The sequence below is a fragment of the Pan troglodytes genome, chromosome 13 (assembly GCF_028858775.2).
Source record: "Pan troglodytes isolate AG18354 chromosome 13, NHGRI_mPanTro3-v2.0_pri, whole genome shotgun sequence".
NCBI classification, from domain to species: Eukaryota; Metazoa; Chordata; class Mammalia; order Primates; family Hominidae; genus Pan; species Pan troglodytes.
Genome location: NC_072411.2, coordinates 104415494 through 104435614, shown reverse-complemented (window position 1 = coordinate 104435614; position 20121 = coordinate 104415494). Strand labels below are relative to the sequence as shown.

The window sequence follows — 20121 nt, the reverse complement described above, 5'->3', positions numbered from 1 at the left end:
CTACCAACAATCAACCTTTTCCTGTCTGGACTTCTACAGAATGAATAAAAATAAGATAGCAGAGGAAATGATGGAACAGTTAAACAGTTCTAATTACTGTATCTGACTTTTTTTTCAGGCTTCAGGACCACAAAACTTCATTAGTGTCCAATTTATAGTACAATAAGAAAAAGCTGACCAATGTTGTAAATGGAGTTTAAAAAGTGTACAGGGCTAGGTGAGATGGTTCGTGCCCGTAATCCCAGCACTTTGGGAGGCTGAGATGGGAGGATCACTTGAGTCCAGAAGTTTGAGACCATCCTGGGCAACATAGCGAGACCCTGTCTCTACAAAAAATTTAAAAAGTACCTGGACATGGTGCACACGCCTGTACTCCCAGCAACTTGGGAGGCTGAGGTGGGAGGATTGCTTGAGCCTGGAAGGTTGAGGTGCCAGTGAGCCTCCAACCTGGCACTCCAGCCTGGCAGAGCAAGATCCTGTCTTAAAAAAAAAGTCTCCACCCACATAAAGATTGGAACGATAGACACTGGGGACTCCAAAAGCAGGGAGGGAAGAGGGCACGGGTTGAAAAACCACCTATTGGGTACTATGTTTACTATTTGGGTGATGGGATTAGTAGAAGCCCAAACTTTAGCACCACCCAATATACCCAACCTAATATACCCAACCCATGTAACAAACCTTAACTATGAACTCCAAAAGGAAATATATTTATCTCGTTTATTGCTGTATCACCAATATCTGATGTTCATTAACTATTAATTCATAAAATAAACTATGATCATTGCTACTGCACACTCATCTACAAATCCATATACCTAGCAAAAGACAAATTTTAGGCCGGGCTCAGTGGCTCACGCCTGTAATCCCAGCATTTTGGGAGGCCGAGGCGGGCGAATCACCTGAGGCCAGGAGCTCGAGACCAGCCTGGCCAACATGGTGAAACCCTGTCTCTACTAAAAAAATATATAAAAATTAGCCGGGTGCGGTGGTGCATGCCTGTAATCCCAGTTACTTGGGAGGCTGAGGCAGGAGAATTGCTTGAACCAGGGAGGTGGAGGTTGCAGTGAGCTGAGATCATGCCACTGCACTCCAGCCTGGGCGACAGAGTAAGACTCCATCTCAAAAAAAAAAAAAAACCCAAAGAAACAAGACAAATTTTAGCTCTAAAATGACAATAAGTCATTTTATTAGGGCTTAAAATTATATTTCTAATCACAGTAATTATAAGACTTACAAATTTGGTAAAATGATATTCAAGTACCATAGAAATATAAAATATAGAAAGTAAAAGCCCTTAATATCTCACTTTTTTTTTTTTTTTGAGACGGAGTTTTGCTGTTGTTGTCCAGGCTATAGTGCAGTAGCACAATCTCGGCTCACCACAACCTCCGCCTCCCAGGTTCAAACAATTCTCCTCCCTCAGCCTCCCAAGCAGCTGGGATTACAGGCATGTGCCACCACACCCAGCTACTTTTGTATTTTTAGTAGAGACAGGGTGTCTCTATGTTGGTCAGGCTGGTCTTGAACTCCCGACCTCATGTGATCACCCGCCTTGGCCTCCAAAAGTGCTGGGATTATAGGCATGAGCCACCACGCCCTGCAATATCTCACTCTTAAGTGAGTGTACATCCACATAAAGTAAAATGTTCAGTAGGTTTGAAACTTTTTAAAATATAAAAATATGAAATCTAAAGAATCTGAACAAATAAGATGACCCTATTATAATCTTGCTTTCTTAAAATGAGTCAAACGTTAACTTTCTAGAGGTATCACTTTTACTTAAATTTCTAATTTGAATGAAAAACTAACTATTATTTTGTTCAAAATTATACGAGAAAAAAAGGCTCATGCCTGTAATCCCAGCACTTTGGAAGGAGAAGGCAGGAGGATCACGAGGTCAAGAGAATAAGACCATCCTCGCCAACATGGTGAAACCCCATCTCTACAAAAAATACAAAAATTAGCCAGGCGTGGCAGTGCGCAACTGTAGTCCCAGCTACTCGGGAGGTTGAGGCAGGAGAATTGCTTGAACCCGGGAGGCAGAGGCTGCAGTGAGCCAAGATGACGCCACTACACTTCAGCCTGGGCAACAGAGCAAGACTCTATCTCGAAAAGGGGAGGGGAGGGGAGGGGAGGGGAGGGAGGGGTTCATCTCTACTAAAAATACAAAAATTAGCAGGACAGCCAGGCGCGGTGGCTCATGCCTGTAATCCCGGCACTTTGGGAGGCCGAGGAGGGTGGATTACCTGAGGTCCGGAGTTTGAGACCAGCCTGACCAACATGGAGAAATCCCATCTCTACTAAAAATACAAAATTAGCCGGGCGTGGTGGCGCATGCCTGTAATCCCATCTACTCCGGAGGCTGAGGCAGGAGAATGGCTTGTACCCGGGAGGCGGAATTTGCTGTGAGCTGAGATCGCGCCATTGCACTCCAGCCTAGACGACAAAAGCGAAACTCCATCTCAAAAAAAAAAAAAAAAAATTAGCAACACAGGGTGGCATGCACCTGTAGTCCCAGCTAGGGAGGCTGAGGCATAAGAATAGCTTGAACCCAAGAGGCGGAGGTTGCAGCAAGCCAAGATCATGCCACCGCACTCCAGCATGAGTGACAGAGCAAGACTCTGTCTCAAAAAAGATACACACACACACACACACACACACAATGCAAGTCTTGCTATCAGTATTGTTTCTTATTAACTGAAAAAAAAAATGGAAAGGCTAATGGGAGAAAAAGTTAGAGAGCATTCGAGGCTCAAATTAATTCTTTCTTTTGTTTGTTTGTTTTTTGTTTTTTTAGACGGAGTCTTACTCTGTTGCCCAGGCTGGAGTACAGTGGTGTGATCTCAGCTCACTGCAACCTCCGCCTCCTGGGTTCAAGCGATTCTCCTGCCTCAGCCTCCTGAGTAGCTGGGATACAGGCGTGTGTCACCACACCCGGCTAACTTTTTATATTTTTAGTAGAGACGGGGTTTCACCATGTTGGTCAGGCTGGTCTCGAACTCCTGATCTTGTGATCCACCCACCTTGGCCTCCCAAACTGCTGGGATTACAGGTGTGAGCCACCACACTCGGCCAAATTGATTCTAATAATACAAGTATGCTAAACTCATTTGACACAATAAATACATAAAGTTACTATGTAAAAAAGGCCTATTCCACCTCCTACCTCCACCTCATTCCCTTCCCCAACTGCTCCTCTTGGATGGCAGGAAAGTCTGGGGTCTGGATCAACTGAATGTCTGGCTATAATTCAGCATTAGCTTAATGAAGCACTGGCAACTTTTAGGCATTACAGCCTTCCCCTAAAAGACAGAGGACCCACGAGCAAAATTGTACTAACAATAGAGCTCTTTACAAAAAGCACTTTTGAGCCCTTTTTGCAGCACGTTCATTTTAAGCAATCATTGTGATTTCCAACATTTTACTGCATCATACAGAACAATCCCAAAAGGAAAATGTAGTCTTGAAATCATTCAACAATAAAAATTAAATCATATCTTTGTTAAGAAGCTGGGTTAATTATTATGTTGAGGCTCCTTGGTTGATGCTGCATGATTCCTTAATCTGAAACTTTCTCAACAAATTTTTGTCCACTATATTTGTTAAAGATTAATATTTTGGCTCACCTTTTGCTTTAAAAATAAAACCCCCAAAATACTGCTCATTTATATCAACTTAAAATGTTATATAATGAAGATTAACTATCTCATTGACTTATACCAAGTAAAAGACTAAGTATTACATATGTATTAAGGATTAACAACCTATACAGAAGATGAAGATATTTCAGTTGGCGTGCCAAACTTGGTAAATGCGGTCTACTGATCATTATCTCCAAAATTCATTAGCAAAACAAACCACTTTTATCTATTTTTATTTTAATACCTTTGCCTTGAAATGCTTCAGCAAAGTTCTTAGTACACTGTAATTGTCTGTATCCACTACCAGAAAAATGTGCACCTACTGGAGTAAAAAACATCTATTAATACAAATGATAAACTATTTAAATTCACTCTTAGAACCATGTTCCTTTCAGGTATTGCCACCACATGCCATCTAATTTTACTCTTATATAAAAGGGGAGATGAGATGTGAGGTACTGTTGGCAATCTTCATCAGTTCTCCTTCACTCACTACTGCTGAGTTGGGTGGCATGCAAACAAAAGACATTTGCATACTCAATAGGCTGAGTGACATCCAACTGAAAGAAAGCTGCCAACCTTTGCCTGGCTTAGATAATAAGAATGTTATAAAATATTCTTTCCATTTTATGCCCTTTCACAATTTGAATTTTTTCTGTCATGTATGTGTATTATTTTGAAGTAATTGTATTTTTTAAAGTTACCAGCTTAAAACCATTTTATCTAAATCAAGAATAATTTAGGAGAGTTCGGAATTCAGTATTAGAATAGATTATAGAAGTAGAATTAAGTAATTTAAATAAGAAAAGGCTTAAATTGATTTACATGAATAAAACAACAAAATACTAAACAAAAATGTTTCACAATTAGTAGCTAAATTAAAAATTAAGTGTATTTCTAGTGGCAAAGTTAAAGATTTAAAACTATGCACTAATCAGATAATTATATTGAGACCTGAGCCTAAGTATAATTTGTTATGAAAATCACCAAGTAGAAATAAAAACATAAATTTTAAAACTCTCATTAAATATAACCATTATGCTCATTAACTATGAAAAAACAGCAATGTGTGCTATTATCATTATCGTCTACTAAACTCTAAGACTACTTCTTCTATCAGTACTTTTAAAAGAATTTAGTTTTCAGTCAAGGCATAGTTAAAAATCAGCTTTTGTATTATTCAATTCAAATCTAATTCTGCAGTCAAAGAATACTACATTAAGGGTGGCATGATGGCTCACCCTGTACTTCCAGAACTTTTGGAGACCAAGGCAGGAAGATCCTCTTGAAGCCAGGAGTTCAAGACCAGCCTGGGCAACATAGCGAGACGTTGTCTCTACCAAAAAAAAAAAAAAAAAAAAAAAAAATTAGCTTGGCATGGTGGTATACACCTGTAGTCCTAGCTACTCAGGAGGCTGAAGCAGGAGGATGGCTTGAGCCCAGGATTTAAAGGTTGCAGTGAACTATGATTGTACCACTGTACTCCAGCCTGAGAGTGACAGAGCAAGATCTCATCTCCATAATAATAATAAACTAATTCAACTATGTATTCTTTTTTTTTTAAGACAGGGTCTCGCTCTGTCACCCAGGCTGGAGGGCAGTGGCATCATCTGTGCTCAATGCAGATTTGAACTCCTCCTGGTCTCAAGTGATTCTCCCACCTCAGGCTCCTGAGCAGCTGTGAATACAGGTGAGTGCCATCACACCCTGCTAATTTTTTATTTTTTGTACAGACAGGATCTCACTATGTTCCCCGGGTTGGTCTGGAACTCCTGGGATCAAGTAATCCTCCTGCCTCGGCCTCCCAAAGTGCTGGGATTATAGGCATTGGCCATCAAGCCCAGCACTCAACTATACATTCTAAATCCAAAGAGTCTCTGCTATTTAAAAAACAGTATATTAGAGAAGTAGGCTTGCAATGATACCAAAATGCTACTTGACAGTACTAGAGGAAAAAATCCAACCTGCCACTACCCTTGGCCATCTTGACTAGCACATCTGCCTAACCAGTCTTCTTCTTTTTCCTATGGCTCCTCTCTAATTCTTCTCTACCGATAAACCAGAGTGGTCTTTGAAAAATGAAAATTAGATTATGAAATTACTCTGCTTAAACTCTTTCTAAGGCATTTCTTATTTTCTCAAAATAAAATTCAAACTTCATCTTTACTATGGCCTACAAATCCCCAAATGATTTGGCTCCTGCCTGCCTGTCTAACCCCTTGTTGCGCATCTCTCTTCCTAGTTCACAACATTCGAGCCACAACAAGCTCCTTTCTGATCCTGTGAAATATCGAGCTCTTTCTTACCTCCTAGCCTTTACACTTTCTGTTCTTCTACCTGGAATGTTTTTCCTGCAATTATTCACATATCTGGCTGATTATTCCTCAGGTCTCACCTCATAAGGAAAGCTTCACTGACCCCCTTTATCTAATGTGAGTGGCCTTCCCCAATTACCCTCTAATATAGCCCTGTGGCATTTATCACAATCTCTAATGATCTTGTTCCTTTATGTATCTACTTATTTATGATCTGTCTTTTTTTTTTTTTCTTGAGACAGTTTCACTCTTGTTGCCCAGGCTGGATTGCAATGGCACGATCTCGGCTCACCATAACCTCCACCTCCCAGGTTCAAGCAATTCTCCTGCCTCAGCCTCCCGAGTAGCTAGGGTTACAGGCATGCGCCACCATGGCCAGCTAATTTTGTATTTTTAGTAGAGACGGGGTTTCTCAATGTTGATCACACTGATCTCGAACTCCCAACTTCAGGTGATCTGCCCACCTCGGCCTCCCAAAGTGCTGGGATTACAGGCGTGAGCCACCGCACCCAGCTATGATCTGTCTTCTTAACAAGTACATAAGTGCCATTGAAGTCAGGGATCCAGATGCTTTGTATAGCTACAAAATACTACGGTATTTTCTCTTAACCTAACCTAATCTACATAAACATGTAAAAGCTAGATTACAGAAGGCAGGGTTCCAACTTATTTTGCTCAATATCTCCTTATAGTATTACTAAACAATGTTCAAATGTCAGTAGACATGGGAAAACCACAAGAATATTCAAAACTCAGCAGTTAATATTTTGTCTTAGTGTGTTACAAACTTGCCTTCTCCTTAAATATATAATTTCTTCAAACTTATTTTAACTGCTTCCCTGCAGAAAAGCACTAGGCCAAGTTATCTCCCTTGATGGCTAAATGGCCTCCTGCCTCCTTCATTAAGCATACATGGCAAAATTAGGTGCATAACAGCACACGATTTGCTTCACATATAGCTTTTTTTTTAAAAAAGCCAGTTGTTTTCACCTGCAATTAGAAAAGAGCTGAATGAGAAATTTCCCTAAAAACAAAAGGAAATCTTTATATTATTTTGTTTTGAGACAGCTTACATTATACAGAAGTTAACTATCAATTGATATCTCATTGAACCTTTAGAACTTGATCTACAGTCTCATTTAAGTAGATCACAGTAATAAGAAAAAATGAGTCTCTGGTTTCAATATTTTATGATTAAATGTCTATAAAGAAAAGTAAGTAAGGTAAGTATAGATTTTTTTTTTTTTTTTTTTTTGAGACAGGGTCTTGCTCTGTTGCCCAGAGTGGAGGGCAGTGGTGCAATTTTGGCTCACCGCAATCTCCAATCTCAGGAGCATGCCTTAGCTCCTGAGTAGCTGTGATTATAGGTGCCTGCCACCGTGCCTGGCTAATTTTTTATATTTTCAGTAGAGACCGGGTTTCACCATGTTGGCCAGGCTGGTCTCAAACTCCTGACCTCAGGTGATCCGCCCACCTCAGCCTCCCAAAGTGCTGGGATTACAGGCGGGAGCCAGCCACCATGCTTGGCCAGAAAATCTTTAAAGATGACAATATAAGGAAGCATTTTTGGCCAGGCGTGGTGGCTCACGTCTATAATCCCAGCACTTTGGGAGGCTGAGGTGGGAGGATTGCTTGAGCTTAGAAGTTCGAAGCTAGCCTGGGCAACATGGCGAGACCCTGTCTCTAAAAAAAACTTTTTTAAATTAGGTGGGCGTGGTGGCATGCCTGTAGTCCCAGCTACTCAGGTAAGGCTAAGGCAGCAGAATTGTTTGAGCCCAGAAAGTGGAGGCCCCAGGGAGCCATGTTTGTGCCACTGCACTCCAGCCTGGGTGACAGAGAGAGACCCTGACTCAAAAAAACAAAACAAAACAAACAAAAAAACAAAAAAAGCCCTACACTTACCTACATTTACTTTTCCCTATAGATATCCAGTCACAAAATATTGAAACCAGAGACTGACTTTCTTATTACTGTAATCTACTTAAGTGAGACTATAGATCAAGTTCTAAAGGTTCAAGGAGATATTAATTGATAGTTAACTTCTGTATAATGTATGTACTGCACATCGCAACATTTCTGAAATTGGGGTTAGTTTTACAATCACTATAGTTTCATAATTTACTTGGCAGTGTTTTTTTCCTAGTGGTGTCTCCTATGATTGATGATGTCTTAGGTTTAAAAAAATATGATATTTTTGAGGAAAAAGTATTATTTATTTATATTTATTGACCCTGCTCCCAACTTTATTATACTGGAGATTCAAGATATCGATAAAAAGTTTCTTGCTCAGGCTGGGCACGGTGGCTCATGCCTGTAATCCCAGCACTTTGGGAGGCCGAGGCGGGTGGATCACCTGAGGCTGGGAGTTCGAGACCAGCATGACTAACATGGAGAAACCCCGACTCTACTAAAAATACAAAATTAGCCAGGCGTGGTGGCGCATGACTGTAATCCCAGCTACTCGGGAGGCTGAGGCAGGAGAATTGCTTGAACCCGGGAGGCAGAGGTTGCCTTGAGCCGAGATCGCGCCACTGCACTCCAGCCTGGGCAAGAAGAGCGAAACTCCGAAACTCCGTTTCAAAAAAAAAAATAAAGTTTCTTGCTCAAGATAACTCTAAGGCATTCACATCAATGAAATACATTGTTGCTGTATCTGTAAAATCCAAAAACTTTAAGCATGCAATATCTCTGATGTACCATGTATATCACATTTTACCAAATAATTTAAATGGGGCTTCTTTTCATATATCTCTTTATGATGTTCTCTGCCTTCATTTATTTTTTGCTTTCCAAGTGTTTCCTCTTACCTGACTTTTTTGCAGCCAAACAAAATAAATAAGCCTAGATGTCCCAAAGACCCCAGCTATCAAGAATAAAAATAGTGAGAAGAATCTACCTGGTAAATGCAACCCTAAACAGTATCATTGAGCTCTTACATGCACATCTCTGTTCTTCTGCACTGCTACTTTTACTGCTACCTCCTTAACCATCTATACTCCCCTTACAATACTTTCTTCACATAGAATGATAACCCATCAGCCAGATTTCAAGTCTTCAGAGCTGAGTACAGCAACTGAGCCAATATTAAATAAGGTAGACTACATATATACCAAGTAACTCAGCCTTCATCACCACCCTCAGCTCATCCAGCAGCTCAGTGGAATAACTGCTGATCAGACCTAAAACTGAGTGGCTGTAGGGATGATAAAGGATTGCTCAAGTTACCGATTTTTCCCTTCCTTTTCATGTGCAGTCTAGACCACTTGACTAGGCCTCTCAGCCTCTATCCCTGTTTAGGACTGGATCACTCCTATTAATCACATATTTGATCACTGTGCCTTTGCCACCTGGCTGCTCTTCCAAAGAACATCTCCATCATCAGGCCAATTTCCTTAGCCCAGCCTCAAAGGAATTGTAAGCTTTTTTTTTTGTTTTTTGTTTGTTTTTTGTTTTGAGATGGAGTTTCACTCTTGTTGCCCAGGCTGGAGTGCAATGGCGCAATCTCAGCTCACTGCAACCTCCGCCTCCCAGGTTCAAGTCGATCCTCCTGCCTCAGCCTCCCGAGTGGCTGGGATTATAGGCTCCCGCCCCCATGCCTGGCTAATTTTTGTATTTTTAGTAGAGCCGGGGTTTTGTCATGTTGGCCAGGATGGTCTCGAACTCCCAACCTCAGGTGATCCACCCGCCTCAGCCTCCCAAAGTGCTGGGATTACAGGCATGGGCCACCGCATTCAGCTAGGAACTGTAAGCTTTTATCCCTACCTGTTCAGCCACAGTGACTTATCCATTGCCCAAATTATTACTATCTATGTGCATTCTGTATATCTTACTCCAAATCTGGATTTTTAAACTTACAATTTAGTAGTTGAGCATAAACCATCATGTTTATGTTCTTATCCTATAATAGCTTCAGTTCTGGGACCAAGATTCACACTTCTGTATCATAACACAGTTAAACATAGTATATATTCAGTGAATACATTCTAATTTGGAAACAGAATTGATCAAGAATAGTAATCTTTCTGGTAATGAATCACACATTCCTTATACACAATTGGTGTAAAGATATTAATCGACTTGTCCTACCTTGCTTAGTTTACAGAGAGAAAAATTCACAGAATTTAAAAGTTGAAAGGCAAGTCAATGTGATAAATTGTATCTTACAACATGAAGAAGTCATGAGAGGAAACATGGTTAAGAGTAAAGACTTGCCAGGCGTGGTGGCGCATGCCTGTAATCCCAGCACTTTGGGAGGCCGAGGCGGGTGAACCACGAGATCAGGAGTTCAAGACCAGCCTGGCCAATATGGTGAAGTCCTGTCTCTGCTAAAAATACAAAAATTAGCCAGGCGTGGTGGCGGGCACCTGCAGTCCCAGCTACTCAGGAGGTTGAGGCAGGAGAACCGCTTGCCCGGGAGGCGGAGGTTGCAGTGAGCCGAGATTGCGCCACTGCACTCCAGCCTGGGCAATAGAGTGAGACTCTGTCTCAAAAAAAAAAAAAAAAAAAAAAAAAGTAAAGACTTTTAGAAATCAAGAAGATACTGGTTTGAAATACAGTTCTGTCACTTTCTAGACTCTGGATGATTTATTTAACCTCTCTGTGCCTCAATATCTTTATTTATGAAAAAATCTATATTTTTCATAAATATATGAAAAAGAAAGCTGATATAAGAATCAGATTAAAGCACGTAGCATAATACCTGCCACAAGGAGGTACTCGATGAATAATTCAATAATTATTTTTACATATCATTAGACAAAGTACTTATTCTGTTAGTCTGTTTCCCTAACTCTAAAACAGGAAAAATATCTACCTTTCAGCTACTCTGAGGATCTAAGGAAAATGTATGTAAAAACACTGCATTTCACTTGACACATAGCAGGCACTCATAAAGGGAGAAGTTACTTTTGTTAAACAGTAGCTATTTTACTTAATCTGTTATTTCTAGTAAGCATCTAATATGATTCTCTGTATATTTTATGAATGTCGGTTATTTTGGGGGAAATATTATTATTATTATTATTTTTTTTTTTTTGAGACGTTGTTTCACTCTTGTTGCCTAGGCTGGAGTGCAATGGCAGGATCTTGGCTCACTGCAACCTCCGCCTTCCGGGTTCAAGCAATTCTCCTGCCTCAGCCTCCAAGTAGCTGGGATTACAGGTTCCTGCCGCCATGCCCATCTAACTTTTTTGTATTTTTAGTAGAGACAGGGTTTCACCATGTTGGCCAGGCTGGTCTTGAACTCCTGATCTCAGGTGATCCACCTGCCTCATCCTCCCAAAGTGCTGGGATTACAGGCATGAGCCACCGCGCCCGGCCAGGAGTAATCTTTTATACAACAGGTTCCTTCAAACAATAATGAAATATTCATTAAAAACAGAAATTCACTGCTCCTCTAACACAGTTCTCAAGATAATTACTGATGATATGACTCAGCTGAATCTCACAGGAATCTCTCTCTCTCTCATTACCTTAATTAGATGCCATCTTCTAAACAACAAACTCTATAATTAGTGACCTAAATAAGTAAAATGGGCTTGAAAAGATTTCAAGAATCAGCTCACCTAACTTACAGGTGATAAATGCAACCCACAGAGTATATTCTCTTAGTAATTTTAATATTCCTATCTGTTAACTTTCTTCTGGTACTGTCATTTATTTCACTGTTTAGAATTCTGTTTTCAACTATAATTATTTGCTTCAAGTAGTACCCTCAAGGCTTTCTAACATTAAAACTACTGTCTAGACTGGGCACAGTAGCTCGCAGCTGTAGCCCCAACACTTTGGGAGGCTGAGTCAGGAGGATCGCTTGTGCCTAGGAGTTTGACACCAGCCTGGGCAACATGGCGAGACCTGTCCCTACAAAAAAATATATATTTTTTTAAATTACTACCAGAGGTCACAGTCAAAGAATCGTACACCGTTTTGGAGCCTACTCCAGTATAGATCAAAGCAAAGGCAAGGGCAATAAGGCTACACCAAGCTGGGGCAGTTTGGGTGGAGATAGAAAGACAGTATGAGAGAAACTTAGTAAAATATTTTGTCTCCTTCCTCTCCCAGACTCCCCAAACTCTGTCTGTTTATCTCTTGCTACCATTATTCTAACCTTAAGTGTATCACATCCTGTGAAATAGGACTACTAGAATGGACTACTAGGGTGACAAAGAATTCCAGTTTAATTCCAGTTTATGCTATGTATTTCCATACACCAACTGCAGAGACTAGGTTCTAACTCAAAGTTGTTCTGAATGTATTAAATATAGGTACATGCTGAGCCATTTTAAGTCATTGATACTAGTCATTTATTTACCTATTTGATGCTCCCTTAACTTTTTTTTTTTTTTTTTTTTGAGACGGAGTTTCGCTCTTGTTGCCCAGGCTGGAGTCAATGGCACGATCTCGGCTCACCGCAACCTCCGCCTGCTGGGTTCATGCAATTCTCCTGCCTCAGCCTTCCAAGTAGTTGGGATTACAGGCATGTGCCACCACGCCCGGCTAATTTTGTATTTTTAGTAGAGACGGGGTTTCTCCATGTTGGTCAGGCTGGTCTCGAACTCCCGACCTCAGATGATCTGCCCGCCTCGGCCTCCCAAAATGCTGAGATTACAGGCGTGAGCCACCGCGCCCGGCCAGATGCTCCCTTAACTTTTTAAAGCTAGAAACTCAAACAACTACAGTTCTTAGACATTTTTAAATGAAAATAAGTAAGGCTCTACAATGAGAGCCAGAAATGTCTGGGTTCCAATGATCAGGCATTTTACCCAATTGATATTAGTCACCTACTTACCATGACACACATAAAATATACTGTGACATGTCCGCAGAAGCATATTTTACACGTATCAAATAACCTGTCCCTAAATGATACTTTCAACTCAAATGTAACACTTTCTTTATTTGGAATTCAGTGATGAGAAGACAACTTGACTATATAAGAGACAGTACAGTCCAGCAGTTAAGAGTGTAGACTGGGTCGGGCGCAGTGGCTCACGCCTGTAATCTCAGCACTTTGGGAGGCTGAGGCAGGTGGATCACCTGAGGTCAGGAGTTCCAGACCAGCCTGGACAACATGGTGAAACCCCATCTCTACTAAAAAATACAAAAACCAGCCAGGCGTGATGGCAGGCGCTTTAATCCCAGCTACTTGGGAGGCAGAGGCAGGAGAATCGTTTGAACCCGGCAGGCGGAGGTCACAGTGAGCCAAGATTGAGCCATTGTACTCAAGCCTGGGGGACAAGAGCGAGACTTCTTTCAAAAAAAAAAAGAGTGCAGACTGTAGGCTGGGTGCGGTGGTTCACATCTTTAATCTCAGCACTTTGGGAGGCCAAGGTGGGCAGATCACGAGGTCAAGAGAACGAGACCATCCGGGGCAATATGGTGAAACCTCATCTCTACTAAAAATACAAAAATTAGCTGGGCATGGTGGCACGCGCCTGTAGTCCCAGCTACTCAGGAGGTTGAGGTAGGAGAATCGCTTGAACCCGGGAGGCGGAGGTTGCAGTGAGCCAAGATTGCGCCACTGCACTCCAGCCTGGCGACAGAGTGAGACTCCATCTCAAAAAAAAAAAAAAGAAAAAAGTGCAGACTGTAGCCGGGCATGGTGGCATGCATCTATAATCCCAGCTACTCGGGGGGCTGAGGTGAGAGGATGGCCTGAGTTGGGAGGCAGAGGCTGCAGTGAACTGAGATTGAACCACTGCACTCCAGCCTGGGTGACAGCCTGTCTCCAAAAAAAAAGAGTGTACACTGGTCAGGTGTGTTGGTGCATGCCTGTAATTCCAGGACTTTGGGATGCCAAGGCAAAAGGGTCGCTTGAGCCCAGGAGTTCAAGAGCAGCCTAGCCCCCATCTCTACAAAAAATAAAAAAATTAGCCAGGCATGGTGGTACACACTTGTAGTCCCACCTACTGGGAGGCTGAGGTGGGAGGATCACTTGAGCTTCCAGGAGATTGAGGTTACAGTGAACTGTGATCATACCACTGCACTCCAGCCTGGGTGGCAGAGCAAGGCCCTATTTTATTGAAAAACAACAACAACAACAACAACAACAAAACTATAAGACTACTTACTAAGGCGCAGTGGCTCACACCTGTAATCTCAGCACTTTGGGAGGCTGAGGCGGGCGGATCACCTGAGGTCAGGAGTTCGAGACCAGCCTGACCAACATGGAGAAACCCTGTCTCTACTAAAAATACAAAATTAGCTGGGGGTGGTGGCACATGCCTGTAATCCCAGATGCTCGGGAGCCTGAGGCAGAAGAATCACTTGAACCCGGGAGGCAGAGGTTGCGCCATTGCACCCCAGCCTGGGCAACAAGAGTGAAACTCCATCTCCCCCCCCAAAAAAAAGACTACTTACTAAAAGCATTTTTGGTAGTTGTACATAAGGTAGAGGCTTTCCTAAGATAACACAAAACCAGATGTCATAAAGGAAAAAAAAAGCAGTTGTAATTGCATAAAGTCATTTATATCATATATTTATATCATGTAACACCTTTAAATCAGTAAGAAAAACAAACAAATCATTAGAATAGGCAATTCAGAGAAATACAACTGGCTGACAAGCATGAAAAGCTTGGCTCCACTAATAATTAAAGGACTCTAAACAAACAAGATATCACTTATTTTGCTCTGGCAAAAATTGAAAAGAATGATATTACGTAGTATTTGAAAAGGTATAAGAAAATGGGAGATTCTCGGCCAAGCACGGTGGCTCACACCTGTAATCTCAGCACTTTGGGAGGCCGAGGCATGTGGATCACCTGAGGTCAGGAGTTCGAGACCAGCCCAGCCAACATGGTGAAACCCTGTCTCTACTAAAAATACAAAAATTAGCCAGGCATGGTGGCACGTGCCTGTAATTCCAGCTACTGGGGGGCTGAGGCAGGAGGATGGCTTGAAACTGGGAGGCAGAGGTTGCAGTGAGCCAAGATCGTGCCACTGCACTCCAGCTTGGGCAACAGCGCAAGACTCTGTCTCAAAAAAAAAAAAAAAACACGAAAGAAAAGGGAGGTTCTCATACACTACTGGTAGAAATGACAGTACAACCTATTTTGAAGAAATTCTAGCAGTTCATTTCAAGATTTTAAATGTACAAATTTCTAACCACATGATCTTACTTCTAGAACTGTCCCAGATGAATAATCACAAAACTTTATGTACAATATACGCAATATTATTCCACCTTGTTTAGAAGCAAATTCTAATTATACAGATATTTATTTATAGCACATACAAAAAAGCATTAAAGATTATACACCAACTATTAACACTGGTTACATCCAGGAAATGGGATTAAGGAAACACGAGACGATGTTTTTTTTTTTTTTTTGTATACTTCATTATCATTTCTACACTTCACCATCATCATCGTTTAAAAACCCTTTTTAATGGGCCAGGTGCAGTGGCTCACGCCTGTAATCCCAGCACTTTGGGAGGCTGAGGCGGGCGGATCACCTGAGGTCAGGAGTTCGAGACCAGCCTGACCAACATGGAAAAACCCATCTCTACTAAAAACACAAAATTAGCCGGACGTGGTGGCACATAACTGTAATCCCAGCTACTCGGGAGGCTGAGGCAGGAGAATCACTTGAACCCAGGAGGCGGAGGTTGCGGTGAGCCAAGATCGCGCCATGGCACTCCAGCCTGGACAACAAGAGCAAAACTCAGTCTCAAAAAAAAAAAAAAAAAAATTTATAAAACCCTTTTACAATGACTTTGTATAATTTTAGAATCTTAAATAACAAAAAGGTTTTTTTAAAAGAAATGATAAAATCAAAAGCAAAAACAAGTCTTTTTTTTTTTTTTTTGAGATGGAATCTTACTCTGTCGCCCAGGCTGGAGGGCAGTGGCGCAATCTCGTCTCACTGCAAACTCTGCCTCTCGGGTTCAAGCGATTCTCCTGCCTCAGCCTCCCGAGTAGCTGGGACTACAAGCGCATGCCACCACGCCAAGCTAATTTTTTGTATTTTTAGTAGAGACGGGGTTTCACCATGTTAGCCAGGATGGTTTCAATCTCCTGACCTCATGATCTGCCCGCCTTGGCCTCCCAAAGTGCTGGGATTACAGCCCTGAGCCACCACATCCAGCCTTTTTTGTTTTTTAAATTTAAGAGACAGGGTTTCAACCTGTCACCCAAGCTGAAGTGCAGTGGCATGATCACAGCTCATTGCAGTCTCCAATTCCTGGGCTTCAGTGAGCCTCCCACCTCAGCCTCCCAAGTAGCTGGTACTACAGACTCACACTCAGCTGATTTTTAAAAATTGTTTGTAGAGACAGGGTTCTCATTATATTGCCCAGGCTGGTCTCGAACTCTAGGCCTCAAGCAATCCTCCTGCCTCAGCCTCCCAAAGATTACAGGCGCGAGCCACTGCACCCAGCCCACACTTTTAATTGCAAATAACTAGAATTTAATCTATTAAAGAATGTCAGTTACCGAATTTAATCTATTTTCATTAAAAGGGTAATGTGAAATATAAAGCCTATTAGATGCTTAGAGTAGAACACAGTAAAAACCTAAGACTAGGCCGGGCGTGGTGGCTCACGCCTGTAATCCCAGCACTTTGGGAGGCCGAGGCGGGTGGATCACGAGGTCAGGAGATCGAGACCATCCTGGCTAACACGGTGAAACCCCGTCTCTACTAAAAATACAAAAAATTAGCCGGGCGTGGTAGCGGGCGCCTGTAGTCCCAGCTACTCGGGAGGCTGAGGCAGGAGAATGGCGTGAACCCGGGAGGCGGAGCTTGCAGTGAGCCGAGATCGCGCCACTGCACTCCAGCCTGGGCGACAGAGCGAGACTCCGTCTCAAAAAAAAAAAAAAAAAAAAAAAAAAAAAAAAAAAAAAAAAAACCTAAGACTAAAATCTTGCTTTTTTTTTTTTTTTGAGACTGAGTCTCACTGTGTCGCCCAGGCTGGAGTGCAGTGGCGCAATCTCGGCTCACTGCAACCTCCACCTCTCAGGTTCAAGGGATTCTTCTGCCTCAGCCTCCTGAGTAGCTGGGACTACAGGCACCCACCACCATGCCCAACTAATTCTTTTTTGTATTTTGTTGTAGAGACGGGGTTTCACCGTGTTAGCCAGGCTAGTCTCGATATCCTGACCTCGTGATCTGCCCGCTTCAGCCTCCCAAAGTGCTGGGATTAAAGATGTGAGCCACTGCACCCGGCGTATCTTGCTTTTAAAAGAAGGCCTTAGCAAGGAATCAGTATAACTCAATTTCTTACAAACCTAAGTATATGGACAAACAATGATTTTTTTTTTTTTGAGATGGAGTCTCGCTCTGTCACCCAGGCTACAGTGCAGTGACACGATCTCGGCTCACTGCAACCTCCATCTCCCAGGTTCAAGCGATTGTCCTACCTCAGCCTCCCAAGTAGCTGGGACTACAGGCATGCACCACCACACCCGGCTAATTTTTGTATTTTCAGTAGAGACAGGGTTTCATCACGTTGGCCAGGCTGTTCTCAAACTCCTGATCTCAGTTAATCCACCCACCTCGGCCTCCCAAAGTGCTGGGATTACAGACATGAGCCACCGTGACAGCCAAACAATGATTCTTAAGAAACAGCTGTACAAATGGAACAAGTTGGTGTGAAAGACTAAACTGAATTTATAGATTAGCATTCTTGATAACGTTTCATCAAGCTAACACATTGGTTTAGCCAAAGGAAAAAACGATTAAGTATCTCAGAAAAGTTATATCCCACATAAAACTCTGTTTGAATAAGTAACATGAATAAATTCATCTCTTCATATCATTTGACTGTTTTTAATCTTGCCTTTCTTATCACTACAATACAGTCATTTGTGAAGTAACTAAATAAAAGTTTTTCTTCACACTAGACTGGCCCCATGGGGTTTTAATCACTAAGAACACATGGAAACATTAAAAATGTATCCTCAACTAAATATGTCATCATCACTCTTCTAATCTAACTGGTGTTCTTTTCCAAAACTGAAGCTTTGAATCTTCAATGAATTTTTTTTATTATCCACTGACATTTGAATGCTACACATAAAACAAAACCTAAGATATTTGCTGTCATTTACAGCAAAAGAAGAGACTGTATCTAAGACATAGTTCAATCTGGACAATTATTCTGGCATGATCAAAATACCAGTAAGATTTTCAGATGCCTAAAAGATTCCAAGTATTTTATACCTTTAGACTAACACTTTATGTATTATATGAATGTTTTGCTTTGGAGCCATAGGGGCCTGACCTTGATTCCCAAGTGTCCCACTTACTCAGTTTACTCATCTGCAGAATAAAGAAAAATAATAGTACTGATCAGTCTGTTTAGAGGATAATGAGATAACACAGTAAATATGTAAGGCCCTTAGTATTAGTAACTATACTAAAGATGAGAAATGCTCATGTGTCTCTTCACTTCCCCAATATAGATTAACTAATTGTAGCCACTGTCAAATTAGATAGAATAAGGTATCTTAAACCTAATCTCTTCTAAAATATTTAATTTTCAGAATCTTTCCTAGTTTGTAAAGTTAAAAGCCCAATGAAAGTTGAGCAAGACAGGCTGGCACATGAGGTCATAAATTGCAGAAGCCAGATTGTGTACAATATTTTAAATGACTGTGACTATTATTCTGAATGAGATGGGAAGACAATAGTTTTAAGCAAAGAAATGTCTTATCTAACTAATGTATGAAAAGGGTCTGCCCGGGCGCGGTGGCTCACACCTGTAATCCTAGCACTTTGGGAGGCTGAGGTGGGCAGATCACGAGGTCAGGAGATTGAGACCATCCTGGCTAACACAGTGAAATCCCGTCTCTACTAAAAATACAAAAAAAATTTAGCCGGGCGTGGTGGCACGCGCCTGTAATCCCATCTACTCAGGAGGCTGAGGCAGGAGAATCGCTTGAATCCGGGAGGTAGAGGTTGCAGTGAGCCGAGATCGCGCCACTGTACTCCAGCCTAGACGACAGAGCAAGACTCTGTCTGGCAAAAAAAAAAAAAGAAAAGAAAAGAAAAGGGTCACTCAGGCTACTATGTTGAAAGGAGACTGTAATAAAGCAAAGACGTTAACAGAGGAAACAGAGTCTAGTAAAAAAGTACAAGTAAGAGAAGATAGTGGCTTTTAGATTAAGGTAGTAGCACAGTGGAGGTGGTAAGAAGCAATAAGATTCTAGATATATTTTGAAGGTAAAGCCAAGAGTTTTTGCTATCAGATTGGATAAGAATGTGAAAAAAAGAAAGAGAAGAGACAAAGATATCTCTAATTTGGGGCCTGAACAACTGGAAGGATAGAACTGACATTTGCTGAATAGGCTAAGACATAGGAGGAACAGGTCTGGTGAAGCAGCTTCAGAAGTTCAGTTTTGGACAGGTTAAGTTTGTGATGAATATTAGACATCCAAGTAGATACGACAGATACACAGTTGGCTACATGCAACAGAATTTCAAGGAAAGAAGTCTGAGATAGAAATAAATTTGAAACTTGTACGCCTTTAGATGCTATTTAAAGCCATAAAACTGGATGAGATCACCAAGAGGGTGGGTGCAGACAGAGAAAAGAAAAGGTCTAAAGACTGAATCCTGAAACACAACATTTAGCCGTCAGGGACATAAGGAGGAACTATCAAAGTTGCTGGTGAGGTAGGAGAAAAATCAAGAGAGAATAGTATCTTAGAAGCCAAATGAAGAAAGTACTTGAAGGATGAAAAAAAAGGATTAAATTGGCTCATGCTACAGATAGGTCAAAACAAGAACTTGGAAATAAATCAAACAACAAGCAGGACATATGCACAGAAGTATTAAATATGGCATTGTTTATTAGAGAAGAAAATCGGAAACAACCTAAACATCTCCCAATATGAATTAAGTAAATAACAAATACACTCAATGGAATATCACACAATTATGAAAAAATGATAGTTATTAAGATCACATATACATGACTATATTATTCTATGTTAAAAAAGATATAATTAATAGATATTATAAAATCACAACCATATAAAAATACATGCTTTTTTTTTTTTTTTTTTTGCCAGGCGTGGTGGCTCACGCCTGTAATCCCAGCACTTTGGGAGGCTGAGGCGGGCAGATCACGAGGTCAGGAGTTCGAGACCAGCCTGGCCAACATAGTGAAACTCCGTCTCTACTAAAAATACAAAAACTAGCCGGACATGGTGGCGCACAC

At 41.4% G+C, this 20121-nt stretch overlaps 1 protein-coding gene across 7 annotated transcripts in view; it reads right to left on the bottom strand.

Moving 5' to 3' along the window:
• BMPR2 (bone morphogenetic protein receptor type 2) overlaps positions 1 to 20121 on the bottom strand; it is a 192128-nt gene that overhangs the window by 162666 nt on the left and 9341 nt on the right. For 2 of the 7 annotated variants that reach the window (XM_063791563.1, XM_063791565.1), the window contains exon 2: positions 4886 to 4980. The exons of the other annotated variants lie outside the window; for them this stretch is intronic. The gene's annotated coding sequence lies outside the window, so the exon portion shown is untranslated. The remainder of the gene's footprint in view (positions 1 to 4885; positions 4981 to 20121) is intronic. 7 annotated transcript variants of the gene reach the window in all.